The 26,717-nt window shown below is 54.9% G+C and overlaps 1 protein-coding gene across 1 annotated transcript in view; it reads right to left on the minus strand.

Moving 5' to 3' along the window:
• Positions 1–26,717, minus strand: part of LINGO1 (leucine rich repeat and Ig domain containing 1) — a 166,018-nt gene that overhangs the window by 124,558 nt on the left and 14,743 nt on the right. Inside the window, exon 2 of the mRNA XM_052807105.1 lies at positions 26,069–26,241. The gene's annotated coding sequence lies outside the window, so the exon portion shown is untranslated. The remainder of the gene's footprint in view (positions 1–26,068; positions 26,242–26,717) is intronic.

A 26,717-nucleotide genomic window follows, 5' to 3' on the forward strand; every position in this document is an offset into this window, starting at 1 on the left:
CTCCACGGCACCTTCCACCTCCTTCCTGCTCCTGTCCTTTCGGGCAGTGGTTCTGGGGCCGAAGGGATGCTTTCTAGTTTTTTCTTTAAAAAAACCCAACAACCTAATTCACTGCAAAGCAACCGCTTCATGTCTGACATGGAAGGGACTTGGGGATTTATGTTAGCGGCGGCACAGAGGGGAATCTGCGGCTGGAGCAGCAGCGGGAGGGCTGGCAGCGGCAGGCATTGCCAGCACAGCTGCTGTCAAGAGTCCTGGGGAGCGATCTCCCGAGGAGCACGTCTCCACGGGGATGCACGGATCCAGTGCCAAGTCCAAAGGATGCTTCCCACCCCGATCAGGAGCACGGCAAGCGCTCATCACCTTGAAAGCAGCGGGAGCCGAGAGGGAAACTACGTCTCATCCTGTGCCACGCCAGAGCCTGAAAGCGCCAGGAAAGCTGGGCTGGGCTCAGCCTCGCAGCAGCGGCAGCACACCAGCGAGAGTCCGGCTGCTCTGGGTCAGGTTCAGGCCAAGCGAAAGCATCCCTGTGCCCCCTGAGAGTGAAGGGGGGGGGGATCTGCCACTGCACGGAGCTCCCTCAGGAGCTTGTGGGGGGATGAGTTGACCAAGCCCGACAGGCAGCGATGCCCCAGCCCGACACACAGCAAAGGGCGTCCATGGGAGCCGAGCAGGACCATCTTGAGATCACAGTGGGATACTGAACATTTCTCCGGCTGAATGCCCGAGCCCAGCAATCCGCTTCTTTCCTCGGGAGATGCCACCCTGCAGTGCTCCCTCTTCCCACCCTCCCACAGGGACACTCACTTTTTCCAGCTGAGCTGAGGAACAAACAAGTCATCACCCACTCCAAGTAGGTGGGTTGGCAACGGCCGAGGAAAAGATGCTTTATGTTTGGCGACAGTCCACGGAGCTAACTCAGCAAAGCCAGATGATAGGCAGCGAAGCCACCCTTTCCAATAATAGCACTGCGCTGCATGCAGATCACTCTTGCTCAAGAGATCTCCAAGGGCTTAGTGCGAACTTCATAATACCCCTGTTTCCAGCACACAGGAATACTGCTTGCAAAGCTAATAATTTTCTAGTGCGTCTTCATTAGCCTTTAAATGCTCTGTTTCTGGCCTCCCGTGTCTCCACAGCTGCTGGAGGCCCTGGGCCAGATCCTGCTTCCATGCACAGTGGTGTAAACGTGTTTACCCACAGCTGAAAGCACGTTGCTGGATGCTACACCGGTGTCTGAGCGTGCTCTCAGGTGCTGACCGTCAGTCACATCACTCCCTTCGCCTCTGAGGTGACAACGACCCTACAAGACCCCCAGCCCACCTCGCTGATGTAACCTGGGTCTGACACAGTTCCTCCTCCACAACCCCACTTTTTAGCAACCTGCAGAGGTCTGTAGCTCTCGAGGTCTGCAGCTCTCAAGGTCTGCAGAAATCCCTCCTCTCCTGAGCTCACACAAGATATTTCAACTACTGAGCCTCGAAATAAGATGCAGCACCTTTCCTCTGCACCTCCCTTCATGCCACGGACCAAGAGGCAAAATGCTCTGAAATACACCTTAATCCTCGCTTGCAGAAGAGTCTCTTTCCAGAGTAGCAGAATTATTTTATTACAGGAAAAGTCCAACCAGGGACCATGCCGAAAGCCATTCCCAAGCCATGTGCAAATAACCACACATTAACAGCCAGCAAACCCCTCTCATTGGCAAGCAGCAGAACAGGGCAGAGCAATGCGGGCTTCAACTGGAAACATCAGCTCTGCCCCAGGCAAGGCCAGCACCAGGCTCTCCATGTGTCCAGAATCCCCCATCCTCCTCTCTGCTCCCCAGCATCTGCTAGTGTGGTCCCTTCACATTTTACCCTGCTCTGGGGCCGTTTGCGGGGGCAGCTCTCCCACAGCCTGGCCCTAGGAGCCCACGCTCCTCTGCACCAGTGTGGGAGCATCAAAACCCTCCCCTGGCTTCAACACAGAGTCCCACAAGTGTTTTAGCTTCGCTGAACTGGCCTTTTCCCAGGAAAGCAAGTTTTGGTGGATGTTTTCCAGCCAGCTGGAAAGGAGCATGGTGCCTGCCAGCACTTGCACTGCTTGGGTGTTCCCTGGGGGTCTGGACCAGACCCGGCACAAGCATAAACCAGCATCTACCCCGGCTGGGAGATGACCGGCTGCAAAGCTGGCAGTTCAGCCTTACAAAGACGTGGGATTTCCATACTCCATAGCTCCCAGCACAGGAGCAGCCCGGCCACATCTCTCATTTGGGATGTAAGGCGGTGGGGAGGCACGATGGCCCCGGGTGAGCCCAGCTCTCCCACCGCCACTGGGGTTGGATGCAGGGCTGATTAGAGGGATTAAAAATCAGCTCAGCAGCTGGCAGCAGGAGGGATGTGCTGGCAGGGGCCAGGCTCACCAGCCTGTGGGACGCCACGGGGGGATCTTAAAAGGAAAGAAAGATCTGAGCGGGCGCATCGCCACCAGGCTCTCTCTATAACGAGGGACAGGAGCAACCCGCGGTTAGCAAAGAGCTCCCAGATGAAAGCAGCTCCATCCCCAGGATCTTGTTATTATTTCACAGGTGCTTCTCACATACCTTTTCTTTATTGTTATTTTTCTAAGGTCTCTCATTGCTCTAGATAAACGGTGCCTCTGCGGCTGCAGGCAGCGGGTGGCAGGGAAGGCAAGGCAGCTCCTGGGGGCTGCAGCCTCGGCTGCCCGCAGCCCTGGCAGGGCCAGACGCTGCCCAAACACATGTATTCCACCTCTGGGGATGCCCAAACGTACCAAGCAGTAGGCTCTGGCAGCAAATACCCTGCACGGGACCTCAGCCCACCTCTCCAGCCCCTTCCGCCCCTCGCCAGCAGTACAGGCTTTGCAGTGGCTGGCTTCTCTGGGAATTGCTAAGAAATCCCAGCATGAAAAGCACCAGCAAAGAGCGAACTGTCATGACCCAGCCTTCACCTCTGCCTCCAGGCATGATTGCCAATAAGACAGTTTGAAATCCAGGCTGAGGAGATCCTGCCCAGCCTGCCCCAGATCTGGCAGGGAAAAAAAATCCTCCCTCCTTGAAAAGCTAAAGCTACTCAATGGCAGCCAGCCATGGAACTTTCTTCGCAAAGCAGCCCTAACTGGGACGGCCTGAGCCAGGATCGCTGGGCAAAGGGACCGTACAGGGATGGATAGTCTTCCTGCTGTAAGCTGGGGCATCCAACCCGGCCCTTGGCCTTTCCCAAACTCTGACTGAGCTTTTGCGGGGTTAGCACAACAGCGGGGTGACAAGGGAAGGCAGCAAGGCAGAAAGGGAAAGGATTAAAAATAAGATTCCAGTTTTGTTTCAGCTATTGTAAAATAAAAGGTCCTGCAGCAACCATCACTGAACCAAAAAGCACGCCAGTGTCTCAGGCTATGAAGGAGCTGAACAGCAGATATATTTTTCATTAAAAGACTCGTTAATATTGCAGGTTCCTGCTGCAAACCTGCTTTCCTGGCTCTGAGTGATTGCTGGAGAGCCACTTCTTCCCCCTCCCTCGCCCAGCGGAGAGGGGTCCCCCAGCCCTGAGCATCCCCTTTTGCACACTGTGTCCCTGCCTCGATGTCCCCAGGAGCACCTCTGTGTCCCATCAGCATCCCCCCACACGCACTCGGCGCTGCTATCGGCGGGTACTGAGAAAGCCCCAAGTCCAGCGCAGCTGCTCCAGACAGGGCGAGCGATATCACGCCATCAACCTGGTGAGCAAAGGTAAATAAGAAACGAATTATCTGGCATTTAAAAAAAAAGAAAGGCGAGAGCAGTCCCAACTGCACAAGCCCCACGGCTGGTGGTAAAAGGAACTCATTTCCCCCTAATGAGAGATGACTACACTTCGTTAACTCAAACTTTCTCATTAATCACCTTTGCATCGCCTCTGCCTGCCTCATCGCTGTCAGGCCATGATAATATATGAAGAACATTCATTTGTCCCCCAATATCCCACTCAGTAAAGATATACGGTACTGTGGAAATGGATTTACCCTGACGCCCGGCTCCCAGCACAATAAGGCTAATTTAGACATGCCGTTGAGCCAAACCCTTCTTTCTCCTCTCTCCTCCCTTTATTTCATTTTAAAGCCAGCAGGTGCTGGGCTCAGCAATTAGAAGCAACAGGCGGCTGCAGGCAGAACACCGTGGGTTTGAGTGAAGGCTTCTTCTTTCCTGCCTGCTCCTCTGCCCGCGACACCCGTCCGGAGCTGCTCCCCTTGGGTCCGAACCCCGGGTGCTCACACCCAGGAGGGGCTGCACCGGAGCACCCGGTCCCACCGGCACCTGCTCGCGGCGTTTTGGGGCTCCGAAAAGCGGCACAGGAGCCATTGACGTGTGGGGGCATCTCGGTGTTGGGGTCTCGATGCAGGCAATAGCCTCTCTCGGTCCCCCCCGTGTTGGCTTTGCTGTGCCTCATGTTTCCCAAACATGCTGTATTTTATTGAAATCGTATGCAAAATGCTGCCTCCACCTCCCACGCAGCTGTTTATTTTGCAGCAGGGCTCTGTTTGTTCGAGATTTGCTCTTGCAAGGAGGGGAGGAGGGAGCGGCAGGCGGCTCTGGGAGGGGGTACATGGCTGGCTCCTGCCATTTTTAAAAAATTAAAGGAATGGGAATTAATTAACTCTTAATTAATTAACAGGGACTTCAACGTTGAGAGATGCCGAATGCAGAAGATAAGAAAAAAAGGCAAAAAATCCCCGGTTGTTGGACACGTTTCTTCTGGTAGAAAAGCTTTTTAAGAGATTAAAAAAATTCACGTTCAGATGATTTTGGAAGAAGGCAGTGAGAAGCAGGCAGAGCTGGCTGGAGCCCGGCGGGGCAGCCCGAGCGGTGCCACCCGCCATGGGTGCTGCAGCAGGGGCAGCCGCCAGCCTGCCCGCGCTTGGTCCTCCAGCCCAGCCTGTCCATCACGGGAGGGACATTCCCTGCGATCAAAGGAGCGGCGCCGGAGCGAGCTGCCCGCAGAAGTCCCCAGGGCTTGCCGGCTTGCTGGGAGAGGAAACATCAAACCTGTCTGGAAATCAAACAGCAGAGTCGGAACAGAGGGGAGAAAAGAAAGAAACGACGGGAAAATGAAACCTAAGCTGACACCCTCTGTAATTGAAAACATCCAATGCGGAGAATTGTCACCCCCAGTGTGGGTCGCTCGGGGGACAACACACTTGCTCATCACCCCTCGAGGCTGCAACGGTGGGCAATGGAAATCCAAAGCGGCTCTGACCCCGGAGCACCTTCCCCAGCCACCACCAGCCATCAGCGAGGGCCCAAGAGGACAACAGCCACCGCTCTCCAGCTGCAGGTTTCTGGCGACAAGCTTCGAGGCGTGCAGATGCAGCATGCGTAATTAAAAAGCCCGTTTGCTGGGGATGTGAAGGACATCGAGCTCCTGCCGGGAGGAGCGGTGCAGGCAGCCTATGGGCTCTCCCACCAGCAGCGGCGAGGCGAACAACTCGTTGTGTAAAAAGAGCCCTCCTGCTGGAAGAAATCTTCCCCGCAGGTGCCAAAAAAGCCCTGACGGAACCCAAACCTCATGTTTCAGCCTTATGATGCTGTCCCCTCCGCCACCCAACTGGCAGCAATGAGCAAAGACCCAGGAAACCTCGCGGGTAGCCCAGAGCAGCCACCGAATACGCACGGATGAAAACCAGACAAAAAAAAAAAAACCTGAGGATGCAGATTTCATGGCTCACTAATACCTTATTTGAAAGTGTTATATTATCCTGAACAGTAATGGAAGCCATCTAAAAAAAAAAAAAAAAAAAAGGGTGTTAAAATTGGAAACAGGATGCTGTTTCTCTGCTCATCGTTGCAGCGATCTCTTGCTGATCTCCAAGTTGAAGCCGTACTTTAAAAATATTCACATGCGCACGTCAGGCACTGTGGAAGCAGGACCTCTGGCGATTCACACTTCCATCAATTAAAAAACCATACAGGAATCGGGAATCACAGGCAGCAGAAAGCATTTGCAGTCTGGCTGGAAAGGGCAAGGCATGTAGAAATAGAAAGTGAGGAAGGAGGAGACCGGGCGCAGGATGGATGCTCGTGTCCCCAGAGGCTCCTCTGCCCCTGTCTGACCAGTTTGGGGCAGGCGCCTCCAGAGCGGAGCAATGTGGCATCCCTGGAGCACACAGGGCACAAACGGGGACCTCCTGAAGGCTTCCCAAGTCCACGAAGGAAAAGGATGGGATCTTTTATAGGTGACCTGGGATTTTCCACCCTGATGTGCCAGCGACATGCACCCGGAGGGTGTGCTGCCAGGCTGGACCTGAATGCAAGGAGCTGGCTGCAAGGGAGCGGTTCGCAGCCACCGTTCCCAAGCCACCACCACAGCTCCATGCCCACGGCCACTGCTGGGGCATGGGCGAGGATGGAGGACGCACTGTGGGCACCCATGGGAGCTGGCGCCTCGTCCTCCCCAGCCGGCTCCGTCCCAGGCAAGACAGTGGAATTAAGTGCAAGTTATAATTAAGACTGGATGTTTGAAGAGAAACATAATCTCCATTCCGTGGGATTCGCCGGCACAACAGTAATTAACGTCTCATTAACATTCGCCTAATTAAGCAGTTTATGAAAGTGGATAGATTTGCATACGGCTCCACTTCAGCTTCAGTGCATCCAGCTATATCCAGGCACCAGAGTTAACCCTTCCAGGACATTCCCAACTCCCCTCAAGACTTCCCAGCCTCTCCCTGTGAGGCCACGAGCTGCCGTGGCTGCGCATCTCACTGCATGGTGCTACCCAAAACCAGGTAAAACATCTCCTCTCTGTCGCCTCTTTTCCAGACAAACCCATCCTAAGCCCTTCAGACTTTCTCTGTTGGTTATCAATTCTTAAAACCCTCAGCTGGTTTCAATGCTTTCCCCCAGATCCTCGACACGTTCATCAGAGAAGCAAAAAAGACTTGCAAGAGTTTCTGAAGATGGGGAGAAATGTCTCCTAAAACATTTCATGCTATACGCATTTCCAGATGTTCTTCAATGTTTAAAACCAACAACTTCAAGATTAAAGAGACGCTCCAAATTCCAAACACAGGCTTAAAAGCAGGGTGCAACAAAATGTCTCAGCAGCTTCCAAAAAGGTTTCGACATAGGGACTATGTCCCCTCTCTTTTAGAGACTTCCCCTCGTTGGGAGGAAAGGAAAACCAGCAAGAGCAGTAGACAATCCCCAGGCCCCCAGCTGATGTCCCATCCCTCTTGGGAACAGCAAGGACCAAGACCACCATTCCCACATGGATCCTGGGGCAGTGAGGGATGTATAACACAGCCCATCAAACAAGACGCATCCCACATGCAGCCCCTTAGCGATAAGTCACTTGAAGTGCTGGACATAACATTTTCCGCTGTTAATACTGGCTTTCTCTTCTGGTGTTGGATTAGTAAAGCTGCTGCATCCATCATGCACTTAAAAAGACCATGTGCAAACTTGCCTCCCCCCCCAGCATCTCCTGGGGGGGGAAAAATGAGCTCTCTAGTCAGTGGTTAATGCCTGGAGACAAGATGCAACTTTGCAGCAAATACGGTGGGAGAGAAAAATTCATGACACAGCCTTTCATTGAAAATCAATAAAGCCCAGACCTGCCTGTGATATACCCACTCAATTTATTCCCTGCTTGGCTTGCTGCATCTTCACCACCAGCCCTCTTGGATCAGTCCAGGTCCTCGCTGGAGGATGCAGTGCCCCTGCCCGGCTCTACCCTCTGGGTCATGGCACCAAAGCCACCAGAGCCACGTTAGCATGCGACTGTCACCTCCCTGAACCTGGCAGTCCTGGGCTCGTGGCCCCATGCCCCTGGCTGCAGCAAGCCGCACTCCCATGGCTGCAATCCAGCACCCACAGCATCCCTCCCCACAGCATGGCTGGGAGCGGGAGCCCAGCTGTGCCCTCGGGTGGCAAAGGCAATTTCAGAGTTTTCTTCCATCTCACAACAGGTGCCTACAGCTATAGCAAAGTGCCGAGCTGGGCTCCGCTGGGGAAATGCTCCTGATTTGCACTTGAAACACCTCTGTCTTGAAAGCACATCTTAATTTTCTCCTCAGCCCAGCAGCCACAAAACCTTCCTGGAAGTGGTGATGGACCGAGCCATCCTTCTGAGCCAAGCTGGGGCATCTTCCAGCCTCGCCTGAGCCCGACCCATGGGACTCCCGTCACTCATCCTGTCCTGCTCCCCCTTCCCCTCCAATGGGGGCTTTGAGAGCCCCAAGAAGCACCCAAAATCGCTGCGGATTTAGACGTTAAACTCTGCCTTTAACCTTTTTTTTTCCTCCCCCCCTCCAAATCTCCCTGTTGATGCAGAAAACGCTCCCAGAAGTGGGGGGCTGGCCCTGCGCTTTGCCCACCCCCGTTTATGGGGGACCCCAAAATACTGGGGAGCCAGAATAGCAGCTGCTCCCTTGTGATGCTGGAGCTGCATCCCTAGGGCATCCCTCCTGCAGCCAAATACACATGCGAGCCAGGAGGTCGGCTCAGGGACGCAGGCAGGATGCAGGCAGGGGATCTTGCCTGCACAGGACCTGCCCGCACAGGACCTGCCCGCAGCCACCACGTCCCCTACAGCTCTGCTTCTCCTCTTGCACAGAGCCTCAGGCTGCCACCCTCACCCAGAGCCACCAGCGTGGGACCACAGGGCAGCGGCAAAGAGCCGCCCCGACGCCAGGGTGAGGGGCTGATGCCAACCCAGCCCCGCAGGGGCTGCCTTTGGCATGGGGCAGGCTGCCCCCAGCTGTGAGCAGAGCAGCCGGGGGGGGGGGGGGATTTGGGGAGAGGTGGGTGCCCAGCTGTGCTGGGGGCTTTGCCTTTGCGCCGGGCTCTGCAGGACAGCCTGACCTACTTTCTCCGGCGGCACAGTCATGCCAGCCACAGCAGAAGCACGGGGTTTCTTCTCTCCTCTACCACGTACAGATGTCGTCTTATAAACCGGCAGCGAGATCGCGGCGGGGCTGGCCAGGGTCCCTTCCCTGCCACCTTGCAGCGTTGCCTGTCCCCTCCCTCGCCTCCAGCCAGGCTTGCTGCCTTTGAATGGGTGCCCTCCTTTCCCTACCCTTCCCCGAAAAATTCACGGCACATCTCAGCCAAGAGGAGGATTTATTGATCGTCTTATCTGTGTCTAATCCCAGCCGGAGCGCCGTGATAAACGAAGCCAGCTAAATAAAATGCCTTCCTGCAAGGTCTCTGTGTCAAGAGCAGCTGGCTACTAGTAGGGTGCAAAGCAGGGAGCAGCCCCCCAGGGACCCCAGACCCACCTGGACAGGGAAGAGCAGCCCACGATGGCAAAGACATTGAAGCGAGGATTAACGCGCCGTGCTGCGAACACCCATCCGAAGCTGAGGGCAGGGGTTGGGGGGGACGAACCAAACCCAAATCACTCCATCTAATCGATGGTAAGCAGTTTAAACCCTGTTTCTCTGCAGTTCGGGGAGCCCTAATTCCAGGCATGACCTGAATCTCTTTAAAGAGAGAAGGGAGGGGAGGCAGGCAGGCAAGGAGGGGGGAGAGCCAGAAATGACGAGGATGCTAATTTGTCCCTGTTCCCTCTCTGCCAAACAGCATCTAAGAGAAAAAGCACCTGCTAAAGAGAAGGGACCCCCACGGAGCAGAGATTGCATGGTGCGTGCTCGCAGAAATCCCTATTACCCAGCCTGGACTGAAAACACTCGACGCAAGAGCAAGCAGGATGAGGGACGCTGCCGTCTTTGCGAGAAGAGCCCGGGGTGCACCAGGCACAGCACCAGGCCACCTCCTCAGCACCGACAAGCCAGCAAAGCGAGCTCCAGCCCACTGCAATGCGAGAAGGGAGCAGGGGAGATGCAAGCGAGCTCAGCCCAAATGCAGTGCGGCCGTATCCAGGTCAGCTGGTGAGCCTGCCGGAAAGCGCGGGCTCGGGCTATAAAAAGCACGGGTGAGATGCTGGGAGCATCCTAGAGTGGCGAGGAACAGGTCAGGGTGGTCCTGCCCTCTAAGCGAGGGGCGCCAGGGTGGTGACGGGCTGCAGAGGATGGCACCAGCCACGCAGGACAATGGGCAAGCGCCCTTCTCCCTGGGATTTCCAAAGTAATGATCCATAAGACAGCACTAAGAGTTACTGCTGGTTTTCCAAAGGGAGATGGGGTGTGGAAGAACGGGGACGGAGGTTGCCAACAGGGCAGGACTGGCAGCAGGAGAGACGCGGTTTGGCACCCGCAGCCCCGCGCTGAGGAGGAGGAATCGCCATGCCTTGCGCCCCGCCGGTGCGTGGCGCGGAGCGGCAGTGCTCCTTCAGCAGGGAGGTGCCGCGGGGAGCACCAGACCGGGACCCCACTCTGTGCGGGAGCAGACATCCCACGTGCACTGAAACGGGGGCGAGGCCACTGACCCAACGAGCCTGTCATCCCTGCAAGCCTATTCCTGGACAAGGCACACGCATGTGGCCAAGAGCCTTTCCCTTAGCTGGGCACAGCCCCAAATCCACTACAGCCAACGGACAGAGGCAGGGCTGCACCGGGCTTTGATCCCAAGCTGTTCCCAGCCTGCTGCCCTCCTGTCACCCCATGCCACGATGTCCCCACTGCCCCTCGCAACGAGAATCAAAAATCTACCCCCAACCCCTCCTTGGAGGCCTGAGCTTTGCCAGACCCCGTGCCAAGCACCACAGCGCAAAGAGTTAATGGGTGATGGGGGGAAAAGGCTGGGATGCCCGGTCCTCGCCGTGTCCCCCAACGGGACCTTCGCAGGCAGCTGTTGCTGCAGCACCCCCCGCCCAACTTCAGTAGAGCCTGGCAGGGCACGCAGGGAGCTGTCAGGCCCCATCATGACTCACGCAGTCATTTCTCCCTTCAAGCCAGGAAAAAAAAGAAAATTAAAAAACAAAATTCAGGCAAGCCGTTGAAAAACCTGAGATAAACAGAGGGGAGAGGAGATGGAGGCAGCTAATGAGGTCCCCGGCCCCGGCAAGAGGTGCGAGGAGAGCGCAGATGCTGCTCTGGCCAGCAGCAATCCCACCCGCCGGGCACAAGGAGCACACAAGGGATGGCACTGCCCAGCACAGCCCCAACACGGCTGGCAGGGACCTGCAGGGCAGCTCCCGGGAGCCGTCCCCAGGGTGGCAGAGCAGCCAGCCGCGGGGCCAGGACCCCCGGCAGCCCTCAGGCGGCATCTGTATAGTCACATTACCAAAGGGATGGCAGGATACCCTGGCCCCGTGGAAACCTCACCGTGCTGCAACGAGCGGACTGGGATCATTCCCAGATTTCTTTTTCTCCCCCCCCCCCCCCTAAATTGTACGAGCTTAACAATGCTGGGCCAGGGAGGAAGCCAGACCCCCTGCAGCCCCCCCGGCTCAGCCACCCCCTGCCTCAGGGACTGAAAAGGGAGAAAAGCAAAAAACCCCCCTGATTCTTACAGTTAAAACCAAATGTGTCACTTCGGTAACAAATTGGCCTGCCTGACTGGCAGAAATAGCTCTGTTAAAATATATATATTGTTGGTTGGGTTTTTTTTGGTTGCCTTTCCCAAATGAGTTCAAGAATAGGGAGATTTTAAAGCCCCTGTGGACAGCGAGTCTTTCTGCTCCCTTCCCTGCACCCAGCAAGGTAATTATCTGCCAGGAGCCTGGCTGTGCGATGGCTGGTTACACCACTAATTATCAAGAATGAGCCAGTCCCCCAGGGCACTCTGGGTCCATCCCCATCCCTCTCTGCCTTCCTCCTCCTCCTCCTCACCCTGGGGCGCACAGCAGAAGAGCATCTTGTGTTTAGCATCGCAGCCAGGAGGCCGTTGTCCTCCTCCCTTGGATGCCAGAGGTGCAAATGTACCCCTGCCCACCCAAGGGACGAGGGACAGAGGACAGAGGGACCCCAGAAACTTATCCATTGCCAAGAGGTTGCTCCTTGCCATGAGGCTACCTTGGGGATGAGGACACAGTGGAGAGTGCCACTTCTGCTGGTACCAAGACACTTAGAAAGTTCGTCATTTAGAGTCTGCTTCAGCCTCTTCTGGGAGGGATGCTTAGGAAGTAGAGGCTTCCCGAGAAGTCTCCTCTTCCCAAAAGGAAAGGAAAATATCTCTGAGCTTGGGGCATTTAGCTCACAGGAGAGGCAGGGCTGCTTTCCACACCTGGACTTCTCTCGTTTTCACTCCTCACAAGCTTCCCCGTCTCCTCAATGCCAGCTGCTGCCACCAGGCAAAAGTCACATTTAAATAAGCCACCCGCTTTGTTTGCAGAAGGGCACACCGCGAGTCGCCCAGACGCCAGGGTGACCGCCTGCTGAGCAGCATGGAAGGCAACCACGGGGGAACGCTGGGAAGATGCCGCTCTTGCACGTGATGCGCCGGGAGGAGCATCTTTCAGTGCCTGGCCCAGCAGCCCGGCGCTTTGCGAGGCAGGAGGGAGCTGTCAGAGCCCAGACGCCCCTACGAGAACGGCTTAGGGCTGCCAGGACGTCACGCGGTCGTCCTCCTCGCCAGCAGTAGGAACAGGATCTCGACGGAGCGTGCAGATGGATGCGCTCTCCATCCTTGGATCTCAGAGCGCAGACCAGCTCGGTAAGCCGAGGAACTCGGAAGACAGTTCAGGCTCTCCAGATTTACACCCGCCCCTTCCTGATGCTCCAGTGCAAGACCTCTGAGGCCCCACGTCCCCAGGAGCAGGGACCTTGGATCTTGAGGGAGCAGCAACAGCAAGAACTGGGGTGTTCTCAGCACTTAAGCTGGGCGCCCAGCACAGAAAGCCTCCCAGCTTTCACAGCCTGAAGCTACTTATCCAAAGCTGTATTAGGACTCAGAGAGGAAGCCCCAGATCATCACTCCAGGGGCTCCAAGACTTCACTGGACCGTACACACAGGCTGTCCTCCGTCCTCCATCCCCCAGAGGTCCCCCTCTCCGGCTGTATATCCCACCCTGACCCAGGGAACCCGGAGTAGGGCCGAAATAGCCCTCAGCCAGCCGGTGCAAGCCCAGGGCTTGCGTGTTCCCAACATCAAGCCCTGCCCACTGCCTGCTTGTTTCAGCTCCCCCAGGAGATGCAAAGGGGATGACGCTAGTCCTGCGTAGCAGGGCTGCCCCACAGAAAGAACTCAGTGGGACACCTCCTGCCATTAACGGGCAGGATCCCAGGCAGCCCTTGGAAGCACTCGAGGTGGGATGAGCACAGGGCTCATTCCCATCTCCCCATCACTGTAAGGAAGACAGCTCTGCCCCCCACTACCCCCCTCTTCCTCCAAGGCTCTGGGGCCCCCGAATGTAGGGAGCTGCTCAGAGGCTGCACCACACCGGCTGGACAGGAGGAACAGGCACTCACCCGGACACCGTTCCTGGATAACTCAAGCTCCTCTTCCCATTCCCCCCACTCAACCAAGAGCAAGACAAGCCTGCAAGCAGCCGCAAGGCAAGCCGGCGACCGCTGCTCCACGCTCACCTGTGCTCTGCCCCTCCGGAGAGCGGCTTGGAGCTGCTCAGCCTTTGCAACAAACTCCCCTCCGCAGCAAGACATCAGCCTTTAGGTGCTGCTCGCCCCTTCCACGCGCTGGCTGCTCTGCCTGCCTTTGGGATTTTTTTTCCTTCTCCCTCCCCCCTTCCGCCCTCCCCGGAGCATTTTGAATGTGCAGATGCCCCAGCTTCTTAAAATTCAGCCTGGGGGCGTGGGAAGTGTTTTGGAACATGCCCAAGCTGTCTGCTCCGTGCGTGCGCGCTGCTAAAAACGATCCACCTACAGCCCCCATCTCCTGCGCTGCTTGTCAGCGCCGCCGTGCCTTTCCAAAGATAAGTGAGCTTACACACGCAGCCGGGTATCAAAGCACCAGGAGCAATCCCGTCAGGGCGGGGGGAGAAACTTCTCTGCTCAGAGTCACCAGGCAAACTTTTTATGTAGCAGTGGTGAATGAGCAGGGTGCTGGATGGACAGCCCTGGGAACAACGTCCTTGAGCCAGTGCTGCCTCCATCCCCTCCGCATTACAGCAAGGAAAGAGCATCACTGCTGCACAGGTAGAAAACAGATGCAGAAAACCAATTTACTTGCTATCAAAGGATGCAGCAGCAGGACTGGGAGGCGAACGCAGCCCCCCTCATTATAACGAGGGTGTCGCAGCAATGGGCTGCGCTATAAACACGTGTTTAGGATACCCAGCTCGGCAGCCCTGCCCAACAGCTGAGCATCCATGTGGTTGCGTGGTCCAAGGGAGCATAACACATCTCCTCCCAAGCAATTCCCAAGTGCTTTACCAACAAATAAATGAGCTACAGAGATTTAATGACTTAACCTGTAAAACACCGCTGGCAAAGCCCAGCTTGTCTAAGACAGTAGCGAGCAGCTCTTTTTGGGGCGCCCAACCGAGGTAACAGAGAAACACCAACTTACACCAGCTCAGTATCTGGCCCCAGCAGCTACCATGTTAAGAAAAAGGGAATATAAACCACTGAGGTTGAGATCTGGTCAGAAGAGGCAGGCTGAGCCCTCCTGCCATGTGCAGGGTATAAAATGAAGGCTCCAGGTCCCCGAGGGACGAGGACAGCAGGACCATCTCCAGCCCAACAGCCTGCCTCTGGATTCACAACACAAGCTGCTCAAAATCAGTGACAAGGTTGCTTTTCCCTTTGCTTTTAAATCCCTCTGGCAATCTGGCCTTTAAGTGCTCATCAATCCATTCAGGGCAGTCCCGTCGTCGTCCCCCCCCCAGCATCACTTCTCTGCAAATTTGAGTGAAATTGATATTTTCCTATCAGAAACATGAAATTTCAAACACACAGAATATTGGATTTGAAAACTGACTTTTGTTGGGAAGGTGCCTGTCTCTTTGTTCACAAAAGGGCTCATTTTTCCTGGAAAAGGGCCCAGATTTTGAGTGAAAGATCAATAACATGCAGAAAACGGGTCCTTTTATTCAATTTTGCCACGATACCAAAAAGAAAAGAAAGAATCCAATGCTGAGACTGAATGACTTCAAAATATTTTGCATTTGTTTACCCCATTGCGATGCTGGAGCATCTATTCAAAGGAGCTTAATGGGAATGATGCAGCCTTTGGGGCTCCCTTAGAGCATCCCCCTGTCACCTGCTGGTACCCCACTGGGGACAGCATCCCCAGCACTGCTCCAGCCCTTTTGGGGGGAGTTGTTAGAGATTTAACCGCTGCCTCCTCTGCCCTTCCTTGGATGGAGGCCAAGGAGCTCTCCCACCGAAACACTCAAGGATGACCCTCTGCCCACGCTAATTACAGGGAAGGGGGAATCGAAGTTTTATTTCAATTACATTCTGGGTGGGGGGAAGAAAAAAAAAAAAAAAACCCACCACGGAGACACAGCATTCAAGATGCTGTGCAACAGTCATGACATGCTGCCTCCTCCCCAATCCATATGGGGGAAAACTAACACTTTGGCAAATTTATGAAGATGTGTGAAAGTGATTATATTCCTGAAAATATCTCAAGTGGAACGGCCTACCTGGCATATTTTGTTAGTCATGAAACACGCTCCCTCCACCGACTGTAGTTTGTGGCTTCCCATCTGCTTAAATACTTTAAATACTGAAACTTTCTTATTTTTTTCAGCTGAAATAGCACGCCGGCAGCAGCAGCATACTGCTGACTCAGGGGCGCAGGATGGGGATGTGCTCACCACCAGCAAAGGGATGCAGAAGATGCCACGCCAAGAGGGCAAGAGAGCAGAGGATTCACCACGCGGGTGATAAGTCCTGCTTCTGGCCAAGAAATGCAAGAAGTCAGCTTGTGTTAAGAGCGCCCGGCAAGGGAACGCCAAGTGCAAACCAAAAGAAGAATATTTTGGGTCAAGCGTGGGCATGAAAGGGAAAAGGTTAAAGGAAAGAAATGGCTCTGGTCTGCCATTTTCTTTTCATTTTGCCAGAAATAAAAGGCAACAGTTGTACAGCTTACAAGTCCCCACTGCCAAGCCCAGCTTTTAGCGAGAGATGGGGTTTATGGGCTCTTGGTCCAGGGCAGCTGCCACCCTGACCCCCCCTGATTCCTGCTTTCATGGGGAGCGATGCCCCTTTTGTCCCAGGGGAGCTGGGGAGAAGGTTCCAAGGCACGAGGGCTCACTAAACCCTGAGACACTGCTGGCATCCTCCCGGGGGGACCCGGCTGCCTCCCCCCTGCCCTCTCCTTCTCATTAGTTAATAGCTTCTATTTTAAACCCCTGGCTGGAGTCACTCTGACCACAGCAGCAGGAGTTGGGGTGGGCATGCACGGGGATGCAGCCAGAGCTCAGCACCACGGCAGCACACCAGGAGAAGCAGGCAAGCCCCAGCGAAGGCAGCTGCCTGTGCACACAGGGCTTGGGCAGCAGATGCAAAAGAAACCCAGCCGGGACACCCTAACTCAAAGGAGATGGCCGAGGGGGAGCCACGGCAGCAGAGAAACATCCCCCCAAAACGGCTCGGGCACAAGCCCATTCTCAGCAGGCTTCCCTGAAGGTGTCCTTAGATGTGCTCGAGCATCCTGCACCCCAGGAAAACTCTGGGTATCAACACCAACCAAGCATTTAAGCACAAAGGGATAATTTTAAGCCATTTAAGCAGTTTTCTAGTGGTTGCACAAGGCAACGGCAATTGCGTCCCGCAAAGCGACAGTGCATAGTACTCACGGCGTAACTACAGTGCAATTACTCTCAGCCTGATTATGGAGAATGATCAAACTAGATGGGAACATCTCGGCCGAATCGCCTCCTCCCCGGGGCGCGTGGGCTGTGCTATAGAAACCCTAGCTATAGATACACATAAAGTAGAGCAGAGACCAGTAGAATATGATGAACATTTTCCCAAATGGCAGTGCAAAGCTGAATATTAGGTGATTTATGGCGGATTCCCTCCAAGTGAAAATCTCTCCTACCACGGTAGTGGTTTTTTTACAGCTCATTTGGCTTTTCATTTGCTGAACGGCTTTGTACTGTTTTCCCTTGCAGGATGGGGCCTCATCATTTGTGTTTTCTTACAGATTTTTTTTTCCTCCTAGAAGAAAACCATCTCTTCTCCTGTTCTCCGTGAGCCTAATTCTGCATCCCCAGCTGGTGTGCAAGAGTATTGGAGTTACTCCCACTTTCCAGGGGGATAAATCATGTCAGAGGCAGGGGCTTTTGTTCAAGGTCCAATACCTGGAAGAGGAGTTTCTCGTTCCAAATGGAGATAGTCCCTGGGAGAAATAATCCCACTGGAAATAATCCAGTGCAAAGAGGGTTTACTGCATCTTTTTAAAGGCTCTTTCTTACTGACAGTTGATGAGTTCATAGCTACCAATATCCATTAGAGGGTTTATTTTATTTCTTGTTAGAAAATAAAATAAAAAGGCAGAGTCTGAGAAGAGTAAAACCAGCCACAGAGACTGACAGCAGCTGCCTGGCAGACAGTGAGTGAAAATGCTCTGACAAGATGAAATGTTTTTTCTTTCATTGAAATCACTCCCTTTCCGAATGACTAATACGCAGCTATCGCACCATGGATATTTCCAGAGTGATGAGATGTTTTTAAAATATCTCACTGTGCCTCAAAATATCTCACTCTGGCTCAATAGATCATCCAAAACACCACCCACGGAAATCATAAATAAATAGATACTATATTGCCGTAAAAGAGCAGACTGGCCAGGGCCAGGGCAGCATCCTTCATCAGCAAGTAAACGAGACCACTGAACTTCTCACCTCGGTGCGCAGCTCCTGCAGCGAGGCTTTTTGGAGATTGAGACACTTTCTCCTCTCCCCAGCACCTTCGCAAATCTGCCCTGTGCAGGCTAGCTCCTCGATGTTACAGATGTCTCCTTGAATGAGCGGATGGGATGTAAGAGGTACAGTGGACTCCGTGGTACCAGCAACCACCTGCATTCACCAGCACCAGCACAGCGGTCCCCAAGAAGGTGGCTGACAGGCTCTGGCCCACAGGGCACCCCTGGAAACCCACATACCCCCTTGGGCACCCCCTTGCCTATGCAACAACTTCAAACCCCAAGCAGCAGGACGCAGAAATGCTCCAACTTACTCCCTGCCCCATAACGTCCAGCGATGCTGCCGAGTCCCCTTTGCACATTGCTCCCCCGTCGGCAAGCAGAGAGGGTGGGGAAAAAGACACCCACACCCTGGGAACAGCGGGCATTCGGGTGACGTGCCAGCAGGGCTGCCAGCCCGGCGGCCCCCACGTCACTTTGCCCTGGCCCCCCCGGCGGCAGGTCCCAGCCCGGCACGCAGCATCCCGCTTCAGAGCCAGGAAACTCCTGCCCTCATGACAAAGGCTCCAAGGAATTGTGACAGACCAGTTGCAAAGCCGCCCCCAGGCAGCTGATTTTTTTACACATCTCAATGCTCTCGCTCCGGGCTTAGAGAGGAAAAAAAACCCAGCAAAATGGTAACAAGAAGGCACAGAGTGGGGGGACCCATCGGCTGACTTGCCTTGCATGTGCTCCAACCCCGCTGGGTGGGAGAGGGCTTGTGCCAGGCCCCCGTGCAGTCCTCCTCCCTCCAGGGAAGGGACCCCAGTCCCAGCCCAGGCTTAGATTTGGGTGCAAGGACAACTCCACTCAGTAGGACAAGCAAAACTCCCAGAGAGTCCGAGTGCAGATGTACTTTAAAAGCTCCCTGAATCCTGATGGCCCGAGCTGAGATCTAGCCCGAGCCCAGCTGCGACACCCCGAACTGCAGGCAGCTGCAGCCCAGCCCAGCACCGGCTCGCTCTGCAGGAGCTGCACCTGCTTTTTCTCTTCCCTAGGAATCAGGCAACACTTTTTGTTTTGCTGATTGAAGGGAAAGCAAGCAAATCATTTTGAGGAACTGAAAATGGGCTCCTTTGCTTTTCTCAGCAAGATAAAAAAATTGTTCGGATCACCCAGGCTCTGCCGTTCCCAAGTTGTTTCCTCTTTAGAGGCATTTACCAAAGTGCGTTTTGAAACTTTGGGAGATGAAGCGGCTTTTTGGAACAGCCAAGTCAAAATATATCCCTCGGAAACGACAGACAGCCTGACGCTTATCTTCTTTTTCCCAAAAGGGCTGAAACTACTTGTCCAGCACAGCAGGAATTGGTGGTTTCCCTGGGTTTGGGAAAGGAAACCACCTTGCCCATAGAAATTCAATCCTGGTGCTGATGGGCATGGGGAGCCCAGCACCAGGATGCTGCAGCGATGGACCATCGACTCCCAACATCCCTTGCAGAGCTCTGCCAGCCCAGCCAGCCCTAGTCATTCCTGGCAACCTCTGCTTGGCTTTTACCTCCGATTCCCTTTCCTCCCACTGGGAACAGGCAGCACTGGGGGGGGCTGCAGAGAGATGACAGAGATGCTGCAAAGGGAGGAGGAAGAAAGCCAAGGCCCCACATTTCCAATGAAGATAGCTCCAACATCTGTCCTCAGCCAGAAATGTATTCACCCGCACAGACACACTCATCAGATGAGCCTCTAAAATATTTACTGCCCAAATATCAATCCTCATAAAGCGAGGCAGCCATTCGGGCTCAGGGAGGGGGAAGGAGATGGGGCGGGTTGTCAATAATGTCATAACCACGGGCAATTTTATGTATCTCTGGAAATGGCCAAGGAACACGCAGTTTGACAGATGTGCAAACGGGTAATGCAGGCTTCCTAGTTATGAGCATGAGGATGTCAAGAGGAATAGATGAGCAGTAATTCAAAGTATATTGGGCTTAGAGAAGTACACGGGCATCGTAATGAATACGGGATGGGCACCGCGGCGGAGGGAGGGGTGGAGAAGGAGGAGTCGGCACGCTGGTCTGGGAACGCCGCCCCTGCCAATGCCACGGAGTGACTGCGGGGACAGGGGAGCCGGGTGGGTATTTGGTGGGCAAAGCCATGCTGCCATGGGGTGTTACTGCACCAAGGGACATGTCAGCCTGCCTGTTGCTTCCTGGGGCTGGACCGACCTCCAGGATGACTTCTCCTTCTTCCTCCTTCCCAACTGCGTCTCTACACAAGCCTCTCCCACCGTTGTGCCACCTTTCTTTTCCTCCGCCGGGAAACTCAAGGTTTTGGCCAAACACCTGCATTTTTCACCAAGAACAGTCAAAAAAACCTCACCAAGAAACTAAATTAAGTTTCAAGTTTAGGCTCAGCAGAACTACTACTTTTTGGTTTTTTTGCTTCCATCTTCAAACTAAAAAACAAGCCCCAACGCCGCAGCAAGGGCCGCCGCCACCCCCAGTGCCGCCTCCGAGGCACAGGCACTGCTCACACCTATGACTAGTGCCTCGCCCGGCATTTCCCCATCCCACCTCGCTTGTTTTTAAAAAGCAGCATCACACAGCCACCCACTACACCTCCAGCCGCACGCTGCCGCCTCCCGGCGCACGCTCCTGCCCCAGACCCGCAGATCCCAGCAGCATGGAGGACCATGGAGGCTGGCTGGCTTCCAGCACCAAGCCAAGGCGCTAGAAATAAAGAAAAACCAAATTAAATAGAAATGAACGATGCCGGGACACGCTTCTCCTTGGGCCTTTGCTTTGCCAGAGGAGTGCTGCAGCACTTTGCACGGGGGAGCAATCAGCTGGTCCCAACTGACCTCGCTTAGCCAAGCCCAGGATGACATGCATAGACTTCTCGGCTCTGCTCTCTTTTCCCCGAGATTCGCCTCCTTCAGCGTTTCTGGCAGTGAAATTCCCACTCCCCCACCTCCTGCAGTGCTCTTCAAAAGGATACAGTCATTGGCTTCGGTGGTAGAGCCAAGCTCACCCTTCCTCCCTCTCAAGTCCCTCCTGCAGCTCCTGCAGAGAAGTTCATCATTTTTCCACACCCCAGTACTTTTGCGGGGGGGAGTAGAATTACTCATGAAGGCAAGCAGGCACCCCGCACACCAGCAATCCCCGCAAAGGTGATTTTTCCTGTGGAAAAATCCATGAATCACTGTAAAAGTCAGTCTGGCTTGAACCAAGACACACTGCTCACCATTGTTTATTAAAAAGAATTAATCAGCAATCTTTTTCCTGGCTGAGTCTATGAAATATGACTTATCCCAACCATTCACTAACAAGTTGTGTGCTCTGGGAGCTTTCTCCATGGCTCATGGCGTGCCACAGGGTTTTGTCAGGTCAGATGACCGATGACTGAATAAGCTTGAATCTGAAGGAAGTGTTTCCTACAAGTCTCAGACCTATTTTCACTCCCAGGAGACACTTCTGGCACTGTCTGTTCCTGCAGACACGTTGCTCAGTGAATAATCATGCCGGAGCAAGGGAGCCCTGGGGTGTTGCGGCCCTGGGCAAGGGGTGAGACCATGAGGAAGAAGGGGCACAGGCAGAGCAGGAGCCTGCCACACAGCACATCTCCTCTGCCTGCCTTAAAAACCACGGGCAGCCACCACCCCAACCAAGCCACATGCAGGCAGGTGCCGGGAAGGGCAGGCTGGAGGGAAGGGGCAGGCAGGGGCTGGCATTACTCTGCATGGGCGCAGCAGTTCTGACCCAATGAGACAACCAAGCGGGAACAAACCCATAACAAGAGCTTCTTTCCAAAAAGTGTCCTTGCTATAATTTAACTTTTTTCTCTGGGCAGCACCCTCCTGTGCACAGGAGTGCTGCTGTGACACGGTGTTAGAGCAGCAAACTTCAATGCCCATGGTTGCAATAGCAGAAAAGAGAGATAATTGCACTTCTTATGGCAGCAGTAACTTGTCTCAGTGAAACTTTTCCTGCCAATGAGGCTGTTCTGGTCTGAAATTCAGCGAGAGTTGAGAGGGCTGGTCCTGCTGCCAGCTCGTGGTGGGTACAGGCAGAGGGCAGGCAGGCATGGGAAAAGCAGCCTGGGAAACCTCTGCCATGGTCCCAGCCTCATCATCGCTTTGCAGCTTACTGGAGTTTAGTTTTCCAGTGCTAGTGCTGTACCAGTGAGCTGGCTTGCATTTATTTCTCCTTAAAAAAAAAATCCCACTCTATCAGCTGTTGTCTCCTCTGCCTCCTCTTGCCTTTGGCTACGTGCTGGTTTCAAGGCATCTCCTGGTAAAGCAGCATTTGCCATCCAATCCTAGGCCTCTGCAGAGGATTTTCTGCATCAGTGCCCACATGCTTACAGGTCCCGGGGAGCCCATGGCTGGCACCGCCGGGGGGGACTGGGGACAAGCCTCTCTGCCGACGAGTGCCAGCTGCTGAGCGGGTTGCCTGGGCTGCAGCAGCTGGAGGCAGAGGTAGCAATTTGTGTGCTCACCTGGAAAGGCAAACATCCTCCCCACCCTTGCAAAGCTGCTGAGAAACCAGCTTCTGGCTCTTCTCCTAGAAGTTGAGCACCACCATATTTGAGCTACAAGGAGAAGATGCAAAATCCCCTCTCCCTTGGTCCAGGCACACCGTGACGGAGCCAGAGGTGAGCCAGCTCTGCGGGAGAACCAGATTCCAGAGAAATGCTCGGAGGGTGGTGGTTGCAGCCAGCTGGGGCTCCATCTCCCCTTTTGCAGGGACCCACAGGACTATGTCTGCAGCGTGGCTGTGCTCTGGCACAGTCCCTCAGTGCCCAGCACATCCCAGGGCAGGGCCACCGCTCCCCAGCACCGGCCCCGCTTCTCATCGGCATGCTGGGCACACGCATCCAAGTGGCACGGGGCCGCTCTCCCTGAATTCAATCCGTGTACCCAAGCGGTGGCAGCAGGAAGGCTTGGAAAAGTAGAGCAAGACAAGAGAAAGGGAGGGAGGCCCGAAGCCGCAGCTGAGCACAGCGCAGCAGCTCAGGCTGCAAAGCCAAGGCTGACAGCATCGCTTTGGTTACCTGCATGACCTTGAAAGCCCGGGATAAGCTGCAAAGATGAGAGCGAAAGCCTCCAGCGGCAGCTCTGCATGCTGCCGGGGACGGGAAAAGTCAGGCAGGGTAGAGAGAGGTGGGTGCCATTTGGGATGTGCCACCCCAGTGGTGGACCTCGCCAGATGGGCCAGGCTGCTTTTACCTCTCTCTCAGCCCCTTCCCCAAAACCGCAGCTCACAACCCCGAGCCTTCTTTGCACAGCGCTTAAGTGGGTCTTGGGTTTTGTTCCCGCACGAGTACACGCGTGGGAAGAGGTGAACACCCCACATCACTCCTCTCAGACCCAGCTCTTGCACAGGGCAGCAGCAGGAGGGGGTAGGCTCCAGCCGTGCAGGAGAGGCTGGCAGCACACAAGCAGGCTGCCCAGATCACAGCGTGCGTAGCTTGAGAGCTCAGAATAAATATTTAAAGGTGGAGGGGAAAAAAAAAAAAAACAACGCTCCTCTCTGCGAGCAAGTTCTCAGTCTTTGCTCTGGGATTTGAGGCAAAGACAGACAGAAATATGACAAAGGAGACACGGGTTTCAGCAAATCATGGGCACATCAGAAGCGATGGCTTCCAGATGCCGGCTTTGCTGCAAGACAAATTCCCTCCTAGCCGTATGCCTGACAACCCCGACAGCCCTTGGGGACTGCAAGTCTGCTTTCCCTGCAGACACATGCGGCTGCAGCGAGCCCACCTCCTTACACCCATCCACCCCAGGGAATACCCAGCCGGTGATGGGAGCCAGGGAGTTACCCAAACCCCCTTCCAAGCTAGTTAAAGCTGGTCCTGATGTGTGTTCCCTCCTTGCCCTGTCCTGCGAGCACGCACAAGGCGATGGGCTCTGCATCAGGGTGTCGGACAAATGCTCCCAAATCCCCATCCCTACAGCAAAGCTCTGCCAGAGGAACAAACCACGGCTTGGATTTCTCGGTGCCTCATGTAAGCGATGGCTGGGGGGAAGGATGGGAGGTGACAGCTCCACTCAGCTCCCAACAGCCTCGTGCTGGGCCATCGCTTGGAGGCGGTGGCCGGAGCAGCCACAGAGAACGGGCTGTTCTGTATGGCAAGGCTGTCCTCAGGATGCTTTTATTTCCAGAGAGAGCTCATTAGCTCTGGTTGTGCAGGAGTTCGGGGTTTTTTTCCCCTGTTACCAAGAGCTGGAAAACTCCACTGAATAACACCTCTGAGCACAGGTGGAACAAAGACAGAGCACTGGGGGAGAGCAGCAACAAAACCAGAGATAATCAAAGCTGCTGCTGCAGCCTCACATCGTTTACGATCTCCGTCTCGTTTGGATTTCCCAGCCGGAGTGGTCTCTGCTCACTCAGCCCCCAGGAGCACCTGGCAGCCTCCTGTGTGCTGGGGCTGTGCCCAGCCCCGCTCACCCCACCGCCCGGGACTGCAGGACTTGTCCAGAGTTGGCTCTGCTCAAAGGGGAAAGGAGCTGCAGAGGTGGGTTTGAGGTGGCAGGGAACCAGATTCAAGGCTCCCTGGGAGCAGCCCACTGAATTGGATGGGATGCCAGGAGCTAAAGGGGCTTGTCCATGCACTAGGCAAGGAGGAAGGCTCTGTCTCTGGCATTGCTACAGGAAGGGTTTAATACAGGCACATCCTACCCAGGGTGGGCACTCAGGGATGCTCCGGCAGCGATGCCCTGTCAGGATCGGTCTGGAGCAGCCACCTCCTTACCAAGCCCTGATGCTCCTCTCCCATCGCTGCACGGTCCAGCACATGCTGCAGGGGCTGCAGCCGAGAAAACACGTGCCAAAGGCAGGAGATAAGCCAGATCCCCAGATATGATCACAAGCCCCATTATCTCCTTAACCCTTATGCGATTCACTTATCCATCCCAGATCTATTTCTCCTTATCTAAATCCTCCTCCTGTCCTTTCCCATCTCTTGTCCCCGTGGTCGCTCTCGGAGCACCGCGGCCTCCCCAGAAGCGAGGGAGGCTGCAGGAGAGCCTGATGCCCCGGGCTGCCACTCACCACAGCTAATGGGATAGACTCCGATTGACTGGCCCCAGCGATTTAAAGTTAATAAAACGTTAAAAGCAGCCCTATAAATCACCCATGCAGGAAGTGACCTGGACAGGAGGCCTAACAAGTTAGCAGAGGGTTTTATTTAAAAGCCATTTGTCTGAGAAGTGTAACACAAAGAGTCAAATAACTCTTAGGAAAACAGCAGTGCTGGAGCTACCAGGAGGATTAGAGCGGGCTGGATATTTACGGCCGAAGATGTCAGCCTTAGCAGTGCTAACAGGCCCCTGCTTCCCTGGCTGAAGGGCTGGAGCATCCCAGCTGATCCCCGCTCCAGAGGTATGGAATCAGGACAAGCCAGACCCCAGCTCCGACTTACGTTTTTAGCTCACTGGGGCCACTGCGACCCTCTCGCAGACCTCCCAAAACAGGAGCCTTGTGCCCATGCCCACCCTGCCATAGGCCGATGACGTCCATAGCTTCCTCCAGGCTCAAGCTCCCCTGCACAGGGGAATACACACATGGAGAAGTCGTGATTCTCGTATGTTGCCGCACACCGCTGACGCCTCTGTTTGCAAGGAGAAGCTTGAAAACAAGAGGCCCAAAAATCTCAAAACCCAAAACAATCCCAGAAATTGAGTTTCTGGTTTCTAAACCTGATTTCCACTCCTCAGCTGTGAATACCGATTTTGCGCCCATCAGGAGGGCAGTTAGCCCTGCATCAGCCTCAGCCCCAGCTCGCTCCCTGCCAACCAAGCTCTACTTCTTTAACCTTAAAAAAACCCTACAGCAAAGTGCAAAGAGCAGACAAGGGTGTTTCACTGCGACAGGGGCTCAGCCCCCTCCCAAACACCCTCCCACAGCCACCCCTCGCTCCCCCACCGCAGGAAGCCTCCAAAATACCCCAAAGGCCTTTTGCAGCGGGAGGAAAGGCGACACATGCTTGGGAAGCCTCTAGAGCGTCATTAAGAGGCAAATTACAGACAATTATCCTCGGAAGTACATCAGGGAAGCAGAGGCAGTCGCAAGGCACCCGTCCCACCCAAGCCCAGCTCCTTGCAGCAGCCCAGCCTGCCTTCTAAATCTACGAGCAAATTCACAGATGGGATAAGGTCTGCAAGCAACAGGGTTACATCGGGAGCTACCCCACCTTCAAAATCACCTTTTAATTGCAAGACAAGGGCAGTTCTCGTCCCTGACCCAGCACCTCGCCCTCCCAGCAAGCTGAGGGGGAGAGGAGCAGACTGAAGACAGGCAGCCGTGCACGCTGCCCAGGGAACGGTGCCCACCCGGGCAAGGCAGGAGATGCAACGACCCAAGAAATAACCCAGCTTTCACTTGCATTTGCAAACGCCTTGATTTTCACAGACAGAAAGGATGCGGTCCTTACCTTGGGAGGGATAGGAGAGGCTGGGCGCGGGTGCAGCCGGTTCTCCTTGCCAGCGACGGGCACCTTCCTGGGGGAGCGGGGAAGCCTAGCAGGGCCGGGGGGCTGCGGCCGGGGGGCTGCTCCGGTGGCTCTGCGGGTGCTGAGGGCAGCTCATGGCTCCCAGGTGCAGGGGGCTGCGGGTAAGAAGGCACAGGAGACATCAGACCGGGAACGCACAGCCTCAAGCACCCACCGAGCAAACCCAATCCCACAGCAAGTTTAACTTGAAAGAACTGTAAATATTGACTTTTTTCTGTATTGCCCTTATTTCCCCCCTCCCCATCATCGAGGAAACAAGAGGAGTCGGGGGGGGACCTGCTTAGCTCTGGACACTAAGCAGATGTGAATACTTGAAGAGGTCCAGCACCCCTTGAGGGGCTCCTGCCAGGTATAGGGTGATATTTGGGTGCAGTTCCCAGAGGGTGTTACTGTGCTTCCAGCATCACTGGTGGGGAGGGAGAGAAAGCACAAGCTTGCCTGGGCCAGCAGCCCCCCTGCCCGCACTGAGGCACACAGCCAAGAAGATGCAAGGGAAGGACCCCCCAGCCCAACAGGCCCAGCTGGGGGTCTCACAGGGCCTGGGGAGCTCTCCCCACTGCTCCCAAGTGAT

This window comes from Harpia harpyja, chromosome 14 (genome assembly GCF_026419915.1).
Source record: "Harpia harpyja isolate bHarHar1 chromosome 14, bHarHar1 primary haplotype, whole genome shotgun sequence".
Taxonomy (NCBI): domain Eukaryota; kingdom Metazoa; phylum Chordata; class Aves; order Accipitriformes; family Accipitridae; genus Harpia; species Harpia harpyja.